The sequence below is a fragment of the Sminthopsis crassicaudata genome, chromosome 3 (assembly GCF_048593235.1).
Source record: "Sminthopsis crassicaudata isolate SCR6 chromosome 3, ASM4859323v1, whole genome shotgun sequence".
Taxonomy (NCBI): Eukaryota; Metazoa; Chordata; class Mammalia; order Dasyuromorphia; family Dasyuridae; genus Sminthopsis; species Sminthopsis crassicaudata.
In genome coordinates this window covers 382,730,198-382,751,965 of record NC_133619.1, presented here as the reverse complement: position 1 = coordinate 382,751,965, position 21,768 = coordinate 382,730,198, and the positions used below count along the sequence as shown (strand labels likewise).

Below are 21,768 nucleotides of genomic sequence, written 5' to 3'. Positions count from 1 at the left end.
GACAGGTATACTAACATTCTATTGGTGGAGTTGTAAACTGATTCAGCCATTCTAAAAAATAATTTGAAACTATTTACAAATAGTTACAAAACTAAACATGTTCTTCGATCTTTGTCCAAGGGATATCTCTACTAGGCAATATTTATTAAGCATTTATTTGGCACCCAATAGTTTCCTAAATGTTGGGGTGTGAATAAAAGTAATCAAGGGATTTATAATTTAATGAGGGAAAACAAGATATAAAAGGAAACAGAAAAGGATTAGAGAACCTAAAAAGAAAAGGGGATGTATTCAATTGGAGGAAATCATATGGAAAAAGTCGAAAAGCAATAGAGCTGAGGGAAAATTGGGAGACTATACTGAGTTTTTTCTTTAAATAGAGACCATATATCCTCAGAGGGACAGGGGATGTTGATAAAATGGGAAAGGCATATTCAATATTGTGAGATAATGAGATTTCCCTGTTATGATTTTTAATGAAAAGAAGGTATGATGGAAAGGTCCAAAAAGCAATGGTGGTGAATAGGGAAAGAGGTCTATACCCTCAAAGAGATCAAAGAAAGAGAAAAAAGACTCATATGTACACATATGCTTATAATAGCTCTTTTGCATTGGTAAGGAATTGGAAAGTGTAGGAGTTTCTATTAGTTGCGGAATGGTTGAATATGTTAAGGTTATAAACTTAATGTAATACTTTAGTTTTGTAAGAAATAAAGAAGGAAATGGTTTTATAGAAACCCAGGAAGACTTCAAGACTTCTATGAACTGATAAAGAGTTAAGGGAGAACAATTTATATAACAATAATATTGTAAAGAAAAACAACTTTAAAAGATAGAATGAATCCTAATAACTGTAATGACCAACTATAAGATCAGATTTGTGACAAAAAAACTATTCTTACTGATGAAGATATAGTGGACTCATTGTACACTGAGTTATCTAACTACTTTTCTGTGTATCTATGTACCTATCTAATGACTAATATATGAATTTATTTACTTGATTATATATATATATATATATATATATATATATATATATATATATATATATATATATATATATATATATAAAAGGTGGGGGTATGCATATTACATTACATGAAAGCAATCACATTTGAGAACAATTTCCCCTTTTTAATCTAAGAATAAGCATTTTGAAGTATGTATGAAAATTCTAAAGAGTCTTTTGGAGAGATGTCTGTCCATGTGGATTAGAATATTGAGATGGGAGAATCAAAGTAAAATAGGGGAAAGGGGTAAGGATTTGATAATACAGAAAATTGGGAGACAGGGAAAATATTGCACATCTAGAGCTGGAAGATATCTCAGTTACCCTTTAGGTTTTTTTTTTTGATTTTTTTTTTTTTTTTGTTTTGTTTTTGTTTTTGTTTTTTGGCAAAGGAGGAAACAGGCCCAGAGAATTTAAGGGATTTGTTCAAGTTTAGACAGATAATGAAGTCTTAGAAGTTGCATTTGATCCCAGATCTTCTAAATCTAGTGCCAATCTCTTTCTACTATGCAAATAGAATGTCATGCATCTTTTTGGGGAATGGGGGCTGAAAAAACTTGCAAAGGTCACTTTCCCCTATGTAAGAGTCAGAGGACAAAGGTCATAGCTCACACACTATCTATACTAGTGATTGGGACAATAGCTATACATTCCTCATTTTCCCAAATGCTTATAAATAAACATTGCCTTAAACTACTCAAAGGGGGTGGGGCAATCAAGCTACCTGTGTGTGGAAGTGAAAGTTCCACAAGGTGAACAAAGGAGAGCTCCAGCTTCCCAGAGACTATCCTTGCAGTTCTATAGGTATAAAACTCTACTCTCTCTAACTTCAATCTCTTATCCTCACAAGCGTGCTTAGAAACTAACTGAAATACATTTTAAAAGACTTTCTGAACACAATAGCAATGGCTGCCCTCTAGAAGGCCTCTAGAAGCCAATAGTCTCTTTTGCCTTGGGCCATGAAGCCTATTGCTGCCTTTTGAAATGAAGACATAGGGGGTTGGAACTGATTAGTGGGCTATGCTGATGATATCATAGAACCTTCTATTCCTCCTCCTCTCAGGAAGGTGGGGTTGAGGGAGGAGGGTCAGGAAATGGAAAATTCCCCAAATGCACATGCACCCTGGTAGGCCAAATTATAGAGCCCAAACTGAGTTTTGGACATGAAAAGAACCAAACCCCTTCCCTATTGTAGGGTGGTCAATAGATTCCCTAAAGCAATAGTAGATAAAATAAACTAACCAAAAACAAAACAAACAAACAAAAAAAAAAAAACAACATGCTAAAGAGAATTTCTCAGGCTGATTTTCACGTGCTTGCTCATAGCTTTTTCCTTGTTTTTTTTTTTTTTTTTTCCCTTGTCAGTTTCAGCCAGTAGACTGAACTGTTTCTGCTCTAACTACTGTAACTTAACTTTTTCTCATTTCTCTAATTCATCCTGTAATTATATTAACTCTTTTTAAATTATTTGTCATGTGATTTTCATTTTTCCTCTAACTCAACCTTTAATTCTTGTATTTTATGCTCTATACTTTTAATCATCTTTATCAGCTCTAGATTTTTTTTTTTTTTTACTGAGCTATACTTAATGGGAGTGGGAGTAGCTGCCTAGGAGCTTGATTACAAGCCTCCAGCTGTTCTTTAGAGATGATCTTTGTTAAAAGATCATCCATCTGGCTCTTTAACCTATTTATATGAGCCGCACTCACAGCTGTGTCCTCCATCAAAGGTGTACCTAGCTAGATCCATATTGCCTCTCTGCCTTCTCTCCTAGGTGAGGTTCTACCAAGTCTTCCTGAGTATTAACTTTTCAAGTTTCTGGCAATCTACTCTGCACCCATGTTGTGGCCACATGTAAATGCTTGACTCCAGTAATTCACTTCATTTGCAAACACCCTAGTAATACTCTGCAGTTACATTGCCAGTCTCTCCTATTTCACAAGGTCTCAAATAAACCTCTGGTCAATCTCTTTTGCAGTGCATAAACCTATTTTACCAAGCTTACCTCTTTCTGAGGTCTTCAGAGGTTTCTGGCTACTGTTTCATATGAACTGTGGTTTATATAATAGGTAGAGCATTCAAGAACAGCCATGTGCAAGTTCAAAGATTTTTATTCAAGAGTTCACATCCTGCCCTGATCTCCTGTTGACTCCCAGGTGAACACCAGGTTAAAGAGAGCTACTTCTTCCTCTTTAGAGCTTAAATAGGGTCTATGAGGTCACACACAGAGCCCATCAGAGAAGGAGACACTCCCTGTTAAGACACTATCTCAATATGACCAGAGTTTCCACCCACTATGTGGTCTCTTTTTTTCTCACAGAAATTACTTGTTGGAATTTCAAGCATTACTTGCTTGTTTAGTTCTGAATTGCACTCAGCTGCTCTGATCCTTATACTCCTACACAGTCATTTTGAAGATGAAGAGTATGTTGAATGAGGAACTTAGATGGTGGATAGTGTTTTAGATCATGGTAGAAACAAATCTTAGGCCATAAATCTTTCTAATACAGTGCATTAATAGGCAAGAATTATTACCCAGGATGAATGTATATCAACAATGTGGGTTCACTTTTACAAACATACAAGGGTCATATTGATGAGGATTAAATGATGAGAAGTAAACTGTGGTCTAAACAAAAATGGGTCAGTTGTTTTTCTCTCTCTCCTTCCTTCCCCAAAGTAACCAATGGCGGGTTCGGCAGCAAAGGAATTTGCTACTTAATGCTGTATGGAAACATAGTCTTTATTGATTAAAATGGAAACACCGGAGAGCCAGTGGGCAAAATGGCTGCATGGTACAAGGCCATTTTTGCAAAGAGAAGATAAAAATATCTCTTTTATGCAGTGATGTAAGGAGGTTCCTCAGAGTGATGTAAATAAGGATTCTCTTGTTATCTTTTGGGGACAGACAGAAGTCTCTTCCCAAAAAGGAATTTCCTGATGGCATTTGGTCTATCTGAGTAGATTAGAATAGGGGCTGTAAAACCCTGGCCAGCTCAGATAGCCCAAACTAGTTTGACCAGATATTGTATCAAAGGTCCAAGTCCCCAAAGAAGTTGGAGATCAAACAAGGAATATCAAAGGGCTACCGTCCTCAACAATATGATTGGTACATTATGGAATTAGGTTTTTTTCACCTAGAATTAAAAAGATTTATTTTATATATACTCTTTTTCTGGTATATTATGTGTTTTCCCATTAGTAAAACTAATAAAGTAAAACAAAACAAAACAAAAATTACATTTGATAATGCTTGGCAATCATTTCAGCTTAGAGTTGCCTTATATGCTGAACCCAGAGTCACACTTTATCTCAAACAAAGCAGGAAACTCTACCACACTGTAAGCTAAAAGAAAACATAAAGAGTGATATTGCTATATAGTATGGAGAATGAGGAATCCTGGTTTAAACTGTGAATATATATATTGGTAGGGGCAATTATAAAACATTAAAGAGTAAACAAAATCAAATATCTTTGGAAATGGAGATTCACTGATAAGTATTTTACTTGCACAACTACATTTTTATGTTGCTAATATTTAACCACAATTAAGTATTTAAAAAACAAAATAGCCACATATGCTAAAATTTGGGGATTCTACTTGTGTTAGATAATAAAAATCAGCAAAAAGTTTTTAATTTAATTCTCATTTTTTGTTGCTGATTACTTTTAGTTTAAAATTAGTTTGATTTATTTCTCTATCTCCCAGTTTCAAACCACTCCAATAGAACAACAGTGAAATGAAAAAATAAGATCATCATAATATCCAAATTTCATTTTTAGTCATGTCTAAAAATGTGTTTCTCATTCTGAATTTTGAGTCCACCAACTCTAGATCAGGAGGTGTGCCTTTTCCAGGAATAAAATTATGAAAATAGTACTGTTTTTTTCATACAATAAATTTCCTTTTTAAAGGTGGTGATTCTAACCTATGGTAGTAAGAATACATGTTAACATTTTAAGGAAGGAAAATATATTATTCTTTTTTTTTTTTTAAATAATAGCTTTTTACTTACAAAACATATGCATGAGTAGTTTTTCAACATTGATTCTTACAAAACATGTTTCAACTTTCCCCCTCCTTCCTCCTACCCCCTCCCCTAGATGTAGGATAGTCCAATACATGTTAAATATGTTAAAGTATATATTAAAGGGGATATCTTAATCTACTCCCAAATTGATTTCATCAGAACTATTAAGGACTTTCTTCCTATTATAGATGAGGACCACAAAAGTAAATTGATTTGTTCAAGGTCACATAAGTAGCAAGTGGATTTGAACCCAGATTCTTTCTGAACTTGTTCAGGACAGCTGAGTAACTTCTCAAACATGTGTGTGTGTGTGTGTGTGTGTGTGTATGTGTGTGTCACACATATTAAAATTCAATTATTCTTTCCCTATTCCAACTACTACTTAGCCAACTTCATTGGTCTTTCCCCAATTTCAGAAAACATTTAATAATATAAACTACTCCAAGAAGCAAAAAGGAATTGGCTAGGACAAGTATATAATTATAACTAATAGATAACATCATATTACAAGCTTTAAAATGAAAAATAAACCCGTTGAAAATTTTGTTCACTGTCTTTAAACTAGATTGTTAGAATGAAAAAAATGTAAAGTTTGGATTGTTAGAAAGCTTTGAATATTGTAATGCCAGAGGAACTGGGGCAAGATAGAGATTAAAGAATATGAATTTTTTTTAAAAGGGAGAGATTTACTGGGACCAAATGGATCCATGGTATGGTCCCAGGGGTGAATGAGACTATTGTCTCCAGGAATTCAGCAAACACTGTGAGTTCTCAATGACATATATACACATGGCTCAGACTCAGAGGATAGAGTGAGGCTGGGACAGAGTCAGGGTGCTGAGAGTGGGGAATAGGACTCTGACAATCCAGTTCTGAAGGTGAGGTGAGATATGGGGGATATCTGATAATTGGGATCACAATGTGGGGAGAGACATCCAACATTCTGATGATGCATAAAATAGAAGGTCTTTCTCCTTATCTGTATCATCATGATTAGAAGGAAGGCATGATTGAGCAGAACAATTAGGGAAATCGAGGCAGGAATGGGTCAGGATAATTAGGGAAACTGAGTTAGGACAATAAAAAAGAACAGTATTAGTTCTAATATAATATCTAGGTTTCCTTGTTTCTACCTCTTTTTTGGAAAAAAAAAATATATTTTGTTTTTGTAATGTAGCTGGAAAATGTTAGAGTATCTAGGGTTGCTATGTACTCCAGAAGAAAAAAAAGTGAAAATTCAGGTAGAGACCCTTCCTTCAAAATTAGGGAATCTGTATTTTCTGATATAAAGGAATGATGGATAGCCAGCCTCATTCTCTGTGCCCAAGGTAATCTAGAGCAACTCCAATTATTTTGCTGACTAATTTCAAAGGAAGGAAAAAATATAATTCTTCATCAGTGTTGATTAATTTTTCCTGGTTGAGTAGCTATATATTTGACATATGTCCTAGTAGGAACTTAACAGATTGTTTCTGTGTACCTTATCTGTTAATGTGCAGTCAAATTGAATGTAAATCATTGATCGTGTTATAGTATGCTTCTCTCTAAGCAAAATGTATGAAAATCTTACTCTGATAATGGTTGTACTCTGCAACTGGATCTTATTTATTACAGAATTCTATTTAAATGAAGTTCTTTTTGATTATTAGATCCTTTTAAATAAAAATATTTTTTTCCTCTGAATTCCTTATAAAATTGGGCAGTGAAACTTGCAAATTGTCCTTCTGTATTAGAATGTTTCTTATGCAAAATATTAAATATATTTTATCCATTCTGAAATGTTGGAAGTCCTAGATTTTTAACTTGTTTTTGCTTTAGAACAATTGCCTCTCAAAATCAACTCAGCAGTTCCTGGAAGAATCTACATTTTGCCTGCAGAACTTGGTGCTCAAATCTTATCAAAGGATCTGAAATTCTGGTAAACTTGTATTTTTTTTAAGTCCAGGAATTGTCATGGTCTCTATGCAGAATTCCAGGAATAATGACATATATTCGGTAGTTCTGAGAACCTACAGAGATGTGGGGCACTTCTTCCCCCTCTGTAACTAACATATAACCTAATTTCCTAATGCTAAGTCTATTAGGCAGAGGAACAGTCTCCCAGTAGACCTTTAGCCTGAATCATTTAAAGCCAAACTGGACAAAGCATTTGAAAATCTACTGCAGGGAAACATTCCCCATGACAGAAAGATTGACTAGAGACTTTCCATCTCTCATTTATAAGATTTAACAGCTAATCTATTCTGGTATTCATCATAAAAGCTTTTCCCACACACAAAGGAGATATAGCTATTTTGATAGCATGCTTATTGCTTATTTTGTATTGGTGCCATAATTTAACTCCTTTCTGTTTGAGGAAAAAATATTATAGAATTAAATAGCAGATTTTATTGCAATTTGCATTTCAAATTCAGATTGATAAGAATGTTTATATTTCATTATATCATATGTTTTTTTTTCTCTATATATTTTCCCTAAACTTGTTGCTTATTTGAAGTGATTCATTAAAAACAGCTCTGCCCAGATTGTTGTTTTTACTTGTTTTGTTTTCTAATATTAATGGCAGCGTAGCATAGATAACCTTCCCATCATCTTTGTATTTCCTATGTAAAAGATGGAAAAAATTAGCCAGACAACAGGAAATGTGAAAAATAATTAGGTTTTTGTGGAAAGGTGAAAGCTACTGAGGTAGCATGATATAGTAAATAGAGGAATCTTTGAATCAGCAGTATCTGACATATATTGTCTGCATAATTCTGGACAACTAACTTTCATTGCCTCCAAGCTACTCTTTAAGACTATAAGTTATAGAATATTTATTGAGCTACACAATGGAGGAAGTTTCTACCCTAGAAATTTTCCCTATAATGATGAATTCATCTTCTTCATTTCCTTTTCTCCAAATTCAGTACCTTAAATAGACTTTGGTTTTGCAAAATTATTTTAATTGAAAGTAGACATAGCTTCCTGTTTTATTCTGTTCACATACCTCTCAATAACATTGCAGAATTCCTGAGTCTTAGAAGTTACCTGTACCAACACTTTGTCTTCAAGCAAATAAAATTCCACTTTATATATGAGGTACTGACTCATTTAAGTTTGTTTTTATCTTTCAAAAGATCATTCTTTAATATTCACAGGATACTATAATAGAAATGTCAAACTTGTAACACATAAGTTATAGGCCCAAACCACAAATGTAACTGAACCAGACTAAAATGTAATTGGGAAATGCCTAATAAGATAAATAAAAATACAATATAACAGTTAATGTTAATTTATGAATTTTAGAATCATATGCAGCTGGCAGTGATTGGTTTCCATTTGTTTGATGCCAGACTTTAAGCATGGAAGATAGCAGCCATGGGGAATATATAGTCAAAAGGTTGGGTTCTGATTTTGGTGCTGTTTTTAACCAGTCATTGGACAGAAATGGGAGTAGACAAGAATAACAATGCTACTCATTGGCAAGACTGTATATCTACACACATGTATATATGTATGTATTATGTATATGCAGATATACATATTATTGCTATTCAATTTATGTAATTATTAATTGAATAAAAGAATGAGATCACAAAAAAGTTTTTCTGGAACTAATGGAGATAGGAACTTCCTATTCTTGAATATTCAGCAGAAGGACCAAGATGCCAGAGAGGGGTAATGCTGCAATCATTCAGCACAGAAAATAGGCAAAGTATAAGAGAGGGTGTACAGAGACAGATGACATATATAGCAATATGAGGAAAACATAAGCACAGCTTTTTACTTATATAACCATGGATTAAAGTTGGTAGCATGGACTATTAAGAGTGTTCAGAGAATAGGAATTTGGAATCTCATTTTTAGAGGCTTTTGGTGAAGATTAGTCTCATACATGTACATATACATACATTTACACACACAATCCTAAATTTGCATACACATATTTCCCCTTCTAGTTAGCATAATAAAGCTGCCAACAGAAGGTAATAATAGCAGGAAGTACATTTGCAAAGAAGAACCTAGGAGACATATTAAGTTACAGATTGTTCCAGAGATAAAAGGAGCATGGTCACTTACATGGTTACTTAACAGGATGGTTACTTACAAACTGTTTCATAAGTTAGATAAAAGTTATGTTCTGAAAATATGTGCTAAATCAGAGAAACCAGCTAGGCCTTTTTATTAGGACCCCTCAGTTCTGCGAAAAGCCCATATTATTTAAATCTCAGATAAGCTCTAAATATCCATAGTAAGACCAACAGAATACAAAAAGTGTTTTGAGAAGATATGGATATATTTGTGAAGTAACCCCAAGATGGAGCAGTTAAGGCAATGCATATGTATATTTATATGTTAGGTAACTTGATAATACTCATATATTCCTTTTCTGTAGTACTATGAACTGCCTTAGAACTTCATTTAAATCTAGATCTTCAGTTTTCTGCTCTAGTTAATGCCATCAAAACTCATGTATTTACACTAATTAGAAGGAAAAGCAATATTGCATTATAGAAAACATAATCCAGGAATCATTTATATTTAGGATATGTTATTTAGCTTTCTGAAGCAAATTTCCCTCTTTAATACTGTTTATTCGGGGATAATTTATATACATTTCCAGAAGGCACATTAACCTAAGGGAATGGAACTGAGAATATATAACCCAAAATATACCAGAAGACTCAAATTTCAAATATTATTGTGATTTTCAAATATTTTATATATATATGTATATAATTAGCTATCATTTTTTTTTATTTATTTTTTTTTTAATTTTTTTTTATTATATATATATATATATATATATATATATATTTTATAATATTATCCCTTGTATTCATTTTTCCAAATTACCCTCCCTCCCTTATTCCCTCCCCCCGACGACAGGCAATACCATACATTTTACATGTGTTACAATATAGTCTAAGTACAATACATGTGTGTGAATATCATTTTCTTGTTGCACAATAAACATTAGAATCCGAAGGTACATGCAACCTGGGCAGACAGATATTAGTGCTAACAATTTACATTCCCCTCCCAGTGTTTCTTCTCTGGGTGTAGCTACCTCTGTCCATCATTGATCAACTGGAAGTGAGTTGGATCTTCTTTATGTTGAAGATTTCCACTTCCATCAGAATACATCCTCATACAGTATCGTTGTTGAAGTATACAGTGATCTTCTGGTTCTGCTCATTTCACTCAGCATCAGTTGATTTAAGTCTCTCCAACCCTCTCTGTATTCCTCCTGCTGGTCATTTCTTACTGAGCAATAATATTCCATAACTTTCATATACCACAATTTACCCAACCATTCTCCAACTGATGGACATCCATTCATCTTCCAGTTTCTAGCTACAACAAAAAGAGCTGCCACAAACATTTTGGCACATATATGTCTCTTTCCGCTCTTTAGTATTTCTTTGGGATATAATCCCAGTAGTAGCGCTGCTGGGTCAAAGGGTATGCACAGTTTGATAACTTTTTGGGCATAATTCCAGATTGCTCTCCAGAATGGCTGGATTCTTTCACAACTCCACCAGCAATGTATTAGTGTCCCAATTTCCCCACATCCCCTCCAACATTTGTCATTATTTGTTCCTGTCATCTTAGCCAATCTGACAGGTGTGTAGTGGTATCTCAGAGTGGTCTTAATTTGCATTTCTCTGATCAGTAGTGATTTGGAACACTCTTTCATGTGAGTGGATATAGTTTCAATTTCTTCCTCTGAGAATTGTCTGTTCATATCCTTTGACCATTTATCAATTGGAGAATGGTTTGGTTTCTTATAAATTATGGTCAGTTCTCTATATATTTTGGAAATGAGACCTTTGTCAGAACCTTTGTTTTTAAAAATATTTTCCCAATTTGTTACTTCCCTTCTAATCTTGTTTGCATTAGTATTATTTGTACAGAAACTTTTTAGTTTGATGTAATCAAAATCTTCTATTTTGTGATCAATAATGATCTCTAGTTCTCCTCTGGTCATAAATTCCTTCCTCCTCCACAAGTCTGAGAGGTAGATTATCCTCTGTTCCTCTAATCTATTTATTATCTCCCTCTTTATGCCTAAATCATGGACCCATTTTGATCTTATCTTGGTATATGGTGTTAAGTGTGGATCCATATCTAATTTCTGCCATACTAATTTCCAGTTTTCCCAACAGTTTTTTCCGAATAATGAATTTTTATCCCTAATGTTGGAATCTTTGGGTTTGTCAAAGATTAGATTGCTATAGATGTACCCTTTTTTGTCCTTTGTATCTAATCTGTTCCACTGATCTACCGGTCTATTTCGTAGCCAATACCAAATGGTTTTGGTGACTGCTGCTATATAATATAGCTTTAGATCAGGTACACTTAGACCACCTTCCTCTGAGTTTTTTTTCATTAGTTCCCTTGCAATTCTTGACCTTTTATTCTTCCATATGAATTTTGTTGTTATTTTTTCTAGGTCATTAAAATAGTTTCTTGGGAGTCTGATTGGTATAGCACTAAATACATAGATTAGTTTGGGGAGTATTGTCATCTTTATTATATTCGCTCGGCCTATCCAAGAGCACTGAATGTCTTTCCAATTATTTAAATCTGATTTTATTTTTGTGGCAAGTGTTTTGTAATTTTTCTCATATAATTCCTGACTTTTCTTTGGTAGATGGATTCCCAAATATTTTATACTCTCAACATTTGTTTGGAATGGAATTTCTCTTTGTATCTCTTGCTGTTGCATTTTGTTAGTGATATATAAAAATGCCGAGGATTTATGTGGATTTATTTTGTATCCTGCCACTTTGCTGAAATTTTGAATTATTTCTAGTAGCTTTTTAGCAGAGTCTTTGGGGTTCTCTAAGTATACCATCATGTCATCTGCAAAAAGTGATAGTTTAATTTCCTCATTTCCTACTCTAATTCCTTGAATCTCTTTCTCGGCTCTTATTGCCGAGGCTAGCGTTTCTAGTACTATATTGAATAGTAATGGTGATAGTGGGCAACCTTGTTTCACTCCTGATCTTACTGGGAAAGGTTGCAGTTTATTTCTATTGCATATTATGCTTACTGACGGTCTTAAATATATACTCCTGATTATTCTAAGGAATAATCCATTTATTCCTATACTCTCAAGAGTTTTTAGTAGGAATGGATGTTGGATTTTGTCAAATGCTTTTTCTGCATCTATTGAGATGATCATATGGTTCTTATTAATTTGATTATTAATATGGTCAATTATATTAATAGTTTTCCTAATATTAAACCAGCCCTGCATTCCTGGAATAAATCCTACTTGATCATAGTGTATTATCTTGGAGATGATTTTCTGAAGTCTTTTTGCTAATATCTTATTTAAGATTTTAGCATCAATATTCATTAAGGAGATTGGTCTATAATTTTCTTTCTCAGTTTTCGATCTACCAGGTTTAGGTATCAGTACCATGTCTGTGTCATAAAAGGAATTTGGTAGGACTCCTTCATCCCCTATTTTTTCAAATAATTTATATAACATTGGGGCTAATTGTTCTTTAAATGTTTGGTAGAATTCACATGTGAATCCATCTGGCCCTGGGGATTTTTTCCTGGGGAGTTGATTAATAGCTTGTTCTATTTCTTTTTCTGAAATGGGACTATTTAAGCAATTTATCTCCTCCTCTGTTAATCTAGGGAGCCTATATTTTTGGAGGAAGTCATCCATTTCACTTAAGTTATCAAATTTATTGGCATAAAGTTGGGCAAAGTAACTCCTTATTATTTCTCTAATTTCCTCTTCATTGGTGGAAAGATCCCCCTTTTCATTTGTAAGACTATCAATTTGATTTTCCTCTTTCTTTTTTTTGATCAAATTTACCAAAGGTTTATCTATTTTATTGGCTTTTTCATAAAACCAACTCTTGGTTTTATTTATTAATTCAATAGTTTTTTTACTTTCAATTTTATTGATTTCTCCTTTTAATTTTTGTATTTCGAGTTTAATTTTTGGTTGGGGGTTTATAATTTGGTCTTTTTCTAGCCTTTTAAGTTGTAAGCCCAATTCGTTAATCTTCTCTTTCTCAATTTTCTTCAAATAAGCCTCTAAAGATATAAAATTTCCCCTTATTACCGCTTTAGCTGCATCCCAAAGATTTTGATATGATGTCTCATCATTATCATTATCTTGGGTGAAATTGTTAATTGTTTCTATAATTTGCTCTTTCACCCAGTCATTCTTTAAGATGAGATTATTCAGTTTCCAATTACTTTTTGGTCTATTTACCCCTAACTTTTTACTGAATGTAGCTTTTATTGCATTGTGATCTGAGAAGAAGGCATTTATTATTTCTGCCTTCCTACATTTCATTTTGAGATCTTTATGTCCTAGTATATGGTCAATTTTTGTATAGGATCCATGAACTGCTGAGAAGAAAGTATATTCCTTCCTATTGCCATTCAGTTTTCTCCAAAGGTCTATCATACCTAGTTTTTCTAATGTTCTATTTACTTTTTTAATTTCTTTCTTGTTTGTTTTGTGGTTTGATTTGTCTAAATCTGAGAGTGCAAGGTTGAGATCTCCCACTATTATAGTTTTACTGTCTATTTCTTCTTGCAGTTCTCTTAACTTTTCCTTTAGAAAGTTAGATGCTATACCACTTGGTGCATATATGTTTAGTATTGATATGGCTTCATTATTTATGCTACCTTTCAGCAGGATATAGTTTCCTTCCTTATCTTTTTTAACGAGATCTACTTCTGCTTTTGCTTGATCTGAGATAAGGATAGCTACCCCTGCTTTTTTGGCTTTACCTGAAGCATAATAGGCTCTGTTCCAACCTTTTACCTTTACTCTGTATGTATCTCCCTGCTTTAAGTGTGTTTCCTGTAGGCAACATATTGTAGGGTTCTGCTTTTTGATCCAATCTACTATCCGTCTCCGTTTGATGGGATCGTTCATCCCATTTACATTTACAGTTAAAATTACTAATTCTGTATTTCCTGCCATCGTATTATCCCCAGATTATGCTTTTTACCCTTGACCCCCCTGATCCCCCTCCCCGATATTTAATTTACAGACCCCCCTTGTGACGCGCAACCTTCCCTCTTTTTTTTTTTTTTTTTTTTTTAGGATCCCTCCCCCCTCCCTCCAAGTCCCTTCACTTATTCCCCTTTTCCTTTTCCCTTTTCCTCTCCCCCCTTTTAATGAGGTGAGAGAAAATTCTCTGAAAAACAAATATGTTAATTATTTACTCTTTGAGCCTCTTCTGATGAGAGTAAGATTCACACAATGATTCTCCCCCTCACTAAGTTCCCTCAGATATGGTGTATTTTCTATGTCTCTTCCTGGGATGTAGTTTCCCTCTTTTTATCACTCCTTCCCCTTTTTCTGAACCGACCTCCTTCCCTTTACTACACCCCCCTTTTTTTCTTTTATATCAGTAAAATCAAATTATCCTTGAGTATTTTTTATATACCCACAACAGAGTTACAGTTCTCAAGGGTTCTGTGTACCTTTTTCTGTTTCTCTTCAGTCTTGTGGATGTAGATCAAATTTTTTGTTTAAGTCTGGTTTTTTTCTTAGAAACATATAGAATTCCTCTGTTTCATTGAATGACCATCTTCTTCCGTGGAAAAAGATGCTAAACTTAGCTGGGTAGTTCATTCTTGGTTGCAGTCCTTGATCTTTTGCCTTACGGAATATCAGGTTCCAGGCCCTTCTATCTTTTAATGTGGAGGCAGCCAGATCTTGGGTGACCCTTATTGTGGCACCTTGGTATTTAAATTGTTTTTTTCTAGCTGCTTGCAGGATTTTCTCCTTTGTGTGGTAATTCTGCAGCTTAGCCACAATATTCCGTGGTGTTCTTTTTTTAGGGTCTATTTCAGAAGGAGTTCGATGAATTCTTTCCACATCTACTTTCCCTTCTGTTTCTATTATCTCTGGACAGTTCTCTTTGATAATTTCCTGTAAAATAGAATCTAGGCTCTTTTTTTGGTCATAGTTTTCTGGAAGTCCAATAATCCGCAGATTATCTCTCCTAGATCTATTTTCCAGGTCTATAGATTTTCCCAGTAAGTATTTGACGTTGTTCTCCAGCTTCTCATTTTTTTTGTTTTGTTTGACTGATTCTTGGGTTCTCTGTGAATCATTCATTTCTATTTGTTCCATCCTGACTTTTAAGGAGTTATTTTCTTCTTTCACAGTTTTTAGTTCTTTTTGTAAATGCCCAATTTCGTTTTTAAATGAATTATTTTGCTCTATTGAATTTTTTTCCATTTCCCTAATTTTTTTTTTTGAGAATTATTTTCTTTTTCCAATTCAGAAATTCTATTTTCTTGAGACTTTTTTATCTTTTCCAATTCAGAAATCCTACTTTCCTGTGTTTTTTTAACCTTTTCTAATTCACTAATTTTGTTTCCCTGCATCTCCTGTGAATTCTTTATTTTTTCCAACTCCAATTTCAGGACGTTGTTATTCTCTATCATAACTTCCCTTTCCTTGCCCCATTTTTCTTCGATCTCCCTCAATTTCTTAAGAGCTTCTTCTAGGAGAGAGTTATGTGATGGGGGGCAGGAATCGTTCCCCTTTAGGTTGTTATCTTCTGAATCTTTGCTGTTAACTTCCTCGGGGTTGGGTACCCGCTCTTTCTCTGTATAGAAGGAATCTATAGTTTTTCTGGCTTTTTTGCTCATACTTAAAAAATGTTTTGGGGTCTGTCCCTGGGGTAGGAAATTATTTACTTCTTTACCAGCTTCCTCCCAGACCGGATGGATGCAGCGGCCCCTGCGCCTGCGCTAAGAGAGAGCTCTGGGAGAGAGTTCCCCACCCCCTCCCTGGAAGCGCCTCAGAGGTGATTAGCACTGCTGTGCTTTGAGGGCGTAGAATAGTGAAGACAGCAAGAAGCTCAGCCTATGTGTCCGGGTGGGGAGTGGATGTCTGCAGCAGGTGACGTGAGAAGCCCCTGCGCTCAAACTGGAAGTGTCTGCCAGAAACCGTGGTCCCTAGTTCAAAGGTTCCGCTTCTCTGGGACTTCCTGGAGCTGAGTTCCACTCCCTCCAGCTAAGCTAGGCAGTGTGTGTTGCCTTGGGCCGTATCCACCCACTTGTCAGTCTCTTAACTATTCTCAGGAGGTAGCTGAGGCCACACCCCCTGGTGCCGAGTCTGCCGAGTCACCCCCAGGGTGGGGGGGGGGGGAAATCTAATCTGAGTTTTAAAATATTTTGGCTTTCTCTTCTGAACTGCTAAATAATTAGCAGAGAAGAGCTAACAGCCTGTGCCAGATTCCTTTACCTCAGTGGCTTCTCTGATCCCAGAGCCCCTCCCAGCGCAATGGGCGCAGTGTGCCCCTACCCCACCGTCTGTGCTGGTCTTTCTTCTTCCTCCCCTGAGAACTGACCTTTCCTGTTGAAACTCCAGATTCTCTTCAGCTGGTAAGTCGTGCTTCCAGTCCTTGTGGTATCTATCAGTCCTGAGCTAATTTTGAGACTTAATTTATCTAATTGGTTGTGAGGGAGTGAGGACGTTCACTGAGTAGTGTGTTTCTTCTCCGCCATCTTGGCTCCGCCCCCCAATTAGCTATCATTTTGATATTCACAAAAACCCTCAATAGAAGGCCATTTTAGTATACTACAACATAATTATGTAAGCTCGGTTATTAAATGATATCCCTTAAAATGATGACAGGAAACAATAAAAATTTCATTTAATGTGATTAATCAGTCAGATAGAAAGATTAGTACTCTTTTCCAATATTGACTTTACTGAGGGTTTCTATAACACTTTTTTTTTTTTTTTTTCAGGAAAAGAGTTAATTCAAATAATCTCAGGATCCAAATGAAAGTATGAAAAAATGTGCTTTGTTTCATGAGTGATTTTATTTTCCCTTAAAGTAAATTAAATTTTCCCTATTATCTCACATCACTGTGATATGCAAACTTTTAAAATACAATCACTGAAGTTGGATTGTTTTATTATTTGTTTCTCAGCATTTTAAGGTGGAACTTAAAATTTTCAAATACTCTTTTCAAGATAGTTCCATTCTCAGTGATGCTTTGAGCTTTCTTGACTTCCTCACTTCATCACATGTGAGGTGATATAAATTCTACGGACAACTGACAACTGCCACACACAAATAAAATGCAATGATTCTCTATAGCAACTCTTTTCTCTCAGTGTTCACAAGGAGCATATTTTCAATAATTCTTTTGAAATAATTTAGTGGGGATATTATTGATAATTGAGAATTTTCTATAAAAATGGTCTACTCTTTGTATATTGTTTGTTCTTTGCCTAGTTTTCCCTCTAAATCTTGGTGTCTCACTAAGAGAATAACTAAAATGAATAAATTAAATAAATAAGACAGTAAAGTGTATTTTAAATCCAATTTTCAGTTATTTTGAATAGAAGAATATGAATACAAATTACTGCATAGGCATTCAAAATTCATTGATATTTTCAAAAATACTACTCTGGTTGGGGGAAAATATTTTCAGTTTTGCATAGTATTAGGATAAATATTAGTTATAAGTTTATAATTTGTAAGTTCCAAGAAGGAAAATAAATAATGATGAAAGATATTTGCAGGTAAAAGATGGCTTGAATCATCTTGAAGAAACTAAATACTGATAATTTTGAAAATAATAATTTTTTTCTAAGAGGAAAATGTCTTAGAATCTGTGTACTTAATGGTATTTATGCTGGAGTAGATGCTTTGTACTAGAACTTTTTTTCATATCTAATGAAATGTCTGACTAGTTCTACTGTATATCAGTCATTATAGCTCTCACCCCAAGTGTGACTTTATTTCTTTCCCCAAAGGGATCTTACTACATAATGCAAGGGTTTTTATTTATCAAAAATATTCTTCTAGCTATGAAAAAAAAAACTACCCATGCTGAGTCAAAGATTCTTATACTGGGATACAAGTACTAGATTTTGCTGTTATTAGAAGCTGTACTCCATATTCTATTCACCTGAGTACATATATATGATTTGAACTTTGAGAAATACTAGATTGTGATTTTTTGATGATGTTAATTTTTTTAATAAAAGGAGCTAGTTGGAGCTTTATTTTCTGTTCCATCCTTTAAAATACAATATTTCCATACAGAGAACTCCTGTCTATAACAGATCAAATATCAATTACATAAGTTTCACACATTAGATTCAGAATATTTGTCCTAACTGAAGTCTTTGCTGAATTTGTATATATTTTGTGACAATGGGGAAACCCTGAGCAACCATGATATATAGAGAGCATAATTAAAATGCTCTGGAGGATATTTGCTGAACTTATGAGCTCTACTCATCTCTAAATGTTGAGGTTTTTCTATGTTTCCATCTGGTTGAATGTATTAGAAACAACTATTTTCTTTATCAGATACCAAATTAATAATTGAATAAACATTGATTGCCATCGGGGGACTTGAGTTTGAATTCTTCCTTTTGATGCTTTCTATCCATGAAATTCTTAGTAAAATCACTTGATTCCTCTAGATAGCAGTTTTCTCATTTGGAGAATAAGAATAAGCCTGCAGTCAGGAGGATGAATCCAAATCTAGCTAGCTATGTGATTCTGAGGAAGTATTTTGATTACCTCAGTTTCCTCAACTGTAAAATGATGATTAAATCACAGGCCATACCACAGGGTTCTTTTCAGTACCCAACTGGATAGTATTTGTAGAGCACTTCGTACAGAGCCCCACACATAGTAGATGTTTAATAAATGCTTCTTCCTTTCATTCACTGTAATATTCTCTTTAAAATATAATGTTCTCTGTTAAGGTTTTCTTGGGGTCTCTGGAGGCAGCCTTCTTTTTAGTCCTCTATTACCTCTTTCAAAGTCTTGTCTCCTTTCCTGGAGCCTGGTTAGCTTTCTTAGAGGCCTATCTCTCTCCTTGGTTCCGAGAGCTTAAGCTCCTGCCACCAGTCTTTTGCCTTCTCTCAGAATTTCAATCCTGACTAAGGCTCCTAGCTTATATGCCCCACACTGAGTATACACCAATCATTATATAACTAAGAAGCCATTATTTGTTGTAGGATTAAATCAATGCAAAACTAGATTTAACCATTGTCTCCTCAATTCCACTTAGTACCTTGTTTCAAGTTCTGGCCCATAACAATTGACAATATGGCATTTGTGGTCCTAACTCTAAATATCTGACATTTCATAATATTTTCTGTTTATAATTTTTCAAAACTTTTTTCATTTTATCAATGTGGATAAATTAGATACTTATATATAAATTATAAATTCAAATTTAAATATAAATTATAATTATATAAACATATAAACTATAAATATAAGATATTTACATATAAAACATGCATGTGTATGTTGTATTATGTGTATTCACAAATTAGAAAACTAGAAACTTGAAGCTTGTATCATTTACATGTGACTTTGAAGAGTCATCTGAGCCTATTTCTCGATATACAAAATGAGCTTAATAATATTTATGTTAGTTATATAATGTAGTTATTGTGAGCATCACTGGTTGATGTAAATTTTGTTGGTGTTAAATAAAGGGGTAGGAGAAGGAAAGGAATATGCATTTTTATGGTGCCTACTAAGTTCCAGACTAAGTTCCTGGGCAAAGAGCTTTTGCAAATATTATCTCATCTTCACAACAATCCTCAAAGGTAGACACTATTATTATCTCCTTATACAGTTGAAGAAACTGGGGCTGAGTGACTTGTTGAGGGTCACATGGAGAGTAAGTGCCTGAGGTCAGAATTGAACTTAAATTCATTTCAGACCAAGTGTTTTATGCCTTTGCAGCCTATGTCTCTATGTATCCTGAAAGGGAACCTCTGAATCAGAGGTTATAAACAATTGACATTTTATTCTTTCACAACTTCAAATAAATATGTCATATTTTGGTATATATATATACATATATATTTTCTACTTTTAATTTCTTTGAGGCATAAGTTTAATAGCTGGATTTTTGAGCCATATATGCTGTATATATGTGTAAAACAGAGGAATTCACAGTTTCCCTTACCAGCAGCATATTAATTTTCCAATATTCCCACAGTTTTTTCAACTTTAACTATTTCTTTGTTTTCCCTTTTTTTTCCTGTGACCTTGTTTTCTCCATTATTATAGGGGATACAGATGGGTTTTGAGATGTATAAAGTTTTTTCATTTCATTCAGTACATCTTTATTGAGCATATACAACCATCTGTGTATAAGGGAAAATGCTTCCTTTAGAATGTGATAAGCAAAAAAATAGCAAAATGGTTATACAGTCTCCTTCAAATCTAGGAGGATACTAATAAGACATCATTCTGTGAACAAAAGGTGTGATTCATTTTTACTCCTAATGTTTTGACCTTCATCTCAAAATCATTTTTCTTTCAGGACAGAGGAGGCAAGAGTGATAGCAATAATTTTGGTTAACAGGAGAAATCCCATGCCCAAAGTTGCTGCCAAAAAGAGAAGATTATCCAACAATACCTGTATGGAAATGTTTCCAGTTTATAATGAGACTAGCAAACTGCTAACATTCTTCTCCTCCCAGAGAGGATACATTTATTTATTATATTTCTGTGATTAAAATGGCTTTATTCTATGCATTGGTTAGTCATTCAGTATCAATTTTACTTTTTTCTTCTTTTGACATTCTCTGTGTCTATTGACATTACCCTTTCTTTGTTCTCTATTGCTCATATTCATATCACCTTTTTAGTTTTTCATTCTTTTCTTAACTTTTTTTTTTCTCCTTTCCCTTCCTTAATCTTCAAATTTCTTACATTTCAAAGAAATTAATTGGTCATTACCATGAATGATTTGTGATTTTTCCAGAGACCAGAGTAACTATTGGGAAAGGGGGAATTCACGAGCCCAAGTAATCCATAGATGCATTGCTGACATTGTGAAATATTTTAAAGTGAATACAGTCTAGACATAGAAAAAATGCTGAATTTGCTAAAAAATATCATTGGGATCTTTTTATATAACTATGTAGAGTTCCTCTGAAATTTGTTTCAGAATTTGGGAAAGTCAAACACATGAGAATTATTTTATTTGTTGTTCAGTCATTTCAGGGGTGTACAACTTTTGGTGACACCATTTGGAATTTTCTTGCCATAGATGCTGTGGTAATTTGCCATCTACTTTTCCAGATAATTTTACAAATGAGGAAACTGAAACAAACTGGATTAAATGTCTTGCCCAGAGTCACATTGTTAGAAAGTTTCCAAATTCAGATTTGAATGCAGGAAGATTAGTCTTCTTGACTATAGGCCTAAAATCCTATCTACTATACATATGTTGTATATTAGCTGAAGTATTTCTCTTTGCTTCTTTGTTTTTCTGACCACTGTACTGCACCATCTCTCTCTTCTATCTCATAACCTGCCTCACACAAATGCACAATGTTTCATACCTGTGCTACTGGTGATAGACATCATTTGAGTCAACAATGGAATATGATTTTAAAAAGAGAAAGGGAGAGGCTCAGAACATAGTGAAATCTGTGTAATATTATGTATAAAGAGCCTGCATGATTTGAAGTAATACTGGAGGATAAGGAATGAAAAGGAATAAAAGAAAAATTAAAGAAAAAAAACTTCCAATTTGGGAAGCTAGCTTTTTCAGACTAACCCAAGGAACTTTATATATATATATATATATGATTATATATATATATATATATATATATATATATACATGTTGAAATAGATATATAGACAGATAGACAAACATAGATATATATGGAAGTCTGGTTTAAGGATATTGGAATAAAAGTGAAGTAATGCCATAGAAAT

General features: G+C 34.0%; 1 protein-coding gene across 3 annotated transcripts in view; it reads left to right on the top strand.

Annotated features, from left to right (window-relative positions):
- The window catches only part of LRP1B (LDL receptor related protein 1B), a 2,473,587-nt gene that overhangs the window by 1,322,148 nt on the left and 1,129,671 nt on the right, over nucleotides 1-21,768 (top strand). The gene's annotated exons all lie outside the window — the stretch shown is intronic.